Source organism: Rhinopithecus bieti, unplaced genomic scaffold (genome assembly GCF_001698545.2).
Source record: "Rhinopithecus bieti isolate Rb0 unplaced genomic scaffold, ASM169854v2 scaffold_10524, whole genome shotgun sequence".
Taxonomy (NCBI): Eukaryota; Metazoa; Chordata; class Mammalia; order Primates; family Cercopithecidae; genus Rhinopithecus; species Rhinopithecus bieti.
In genome coordinates this window covers 701,445-702,762 of record NW_016806605.1, presented here as the reverse complement: position 1 = coordinate 702,762, position 1,318 = coordinate 701,445, and the positions used below count along the sequence as shown (strand labels likewise).

The 1,318-nt window shown below is 50.8% G+C and overlaps 1 pseudogene across 1 annotated transcript; it reads right to left on the bottom strand.

Moving 5' to 3' along the window:
* Window positions 1-220: 220 nt before the first annotated feature.
* Window positions 221-1,060, bottom strand: LOC108532794 (midkine pseudogene; annotated as a pseudogene). The gene has a single exon (XR_001886555.1). The product of XR_001886555.1 is annotated as a midkine pseudogene (transcript).
* Between the last annotated feature and the right edge of the window lie 258 nt (window positions 1,061-1,318).

Below are 1,318 nucleotides of genomic sequence, written 5' to 3'. Positions count from 1 at the left end.
AGTCATCTTACCTCTGGTTTGCTCTGCTTTCTAGAGCATGAAGCTTTCTGCCAGAGCCAAACCTGAGTTTCACCCACTAGCTGGCCTATTCTCCATGAAAAAACTTTTTTTTTTTTTTAATAACCACCAGGACACTCCTATAAAATTTACTCTGACATTCAAAGTTTCCAGCCTTACAACAAAGTAATTTTTTGGGGGCGGGGGGGGGAGCGAAAAAAAAGTCAGTTTATTTGATGTGTTTCTTAGTAATGGAATTGTGGGGAAGAACAAAAGCGGGTTCTGGGACTCACATTGCTTTGGGGGAAGCTAAAGCTTCCCAGAATCCCTTGTCCCTCCCCACTTTGGGCACTTAGCGGTGGGGCTGGGAAGTGAGAGGGACAAGGCAAGGAATGATTGATTAAAGCTAACGAGCAGACAGAAGGCACTGGTGGGTCATATCTCGGGCCTGGAAGAGGGAGGGCGTGGGCCAGGCCCCATGTAACACCAGGGGCTCCTTGGCATCCAGGCTTGGCCTCTAGTCCTTTCCCTTCCCTTTCTTGGCTTTGGCCTTGGCTTTGGTCTTGGGGGTGCAGGGCTTGGTGATGCAGATAGTCTCCTGGCACTGGGCATTGTAGCGCGCCTTCTTCACGGTGCCTTGGCGGACTTTGGTGCCTGTGCCCCCGTCACACGCACCCCAGTTCTCAAACTTGTACTTGCAGTCGACTCCAAACTCCTTCTTCCAATTGCAGGGCACCCTGCACCGGATGCGCTGGGTCTGGGCCCCGCAGGTGCCCTCGCGGAAACCCACGCCGCAATCCTTGCTGCTGGGGGTGCAGGGCCCCCAGGCCCACTCCGCACACTCACTCCACGGGCCGCCCTTCTTCACCTTGTCTTTCTGTTTGGCCACTGCAGAAGTGAGCGCCAGCAGGGCGAGGAGGGTGAGAAGGAGGAAGCCTCGGCTGCATCTCGCTCGCTGCCTGCGTTGCTTCGCTCCCTCCCGCACCGGGCCAATCACAACAAAATAATTTTTAAGTGGGTGCACAGCAATATAGGGGATCTCCCCACTCTTGATGTTTCTCATTCTAGCTTTGTATAACTTGTGAAAGATCTGCTGGTTGCTCTTTCTCTAGGAAGATTCCTCTTCCTAGAATGAGTCACAGTTCTCAGGCTGTAACCTACACTAAAAATTAGTACATACTGCCAGAATAAAAACTTCCGGGATCCTCAGTTCACTCCTGAATGATTCTCTCCTCTCTGGAATTTTTTTCCATTAATCCTAATTTGTATAGCTATTTACATAATTTACCTGAAAGTGAAGTGCTCCAGAACTGAATTTACT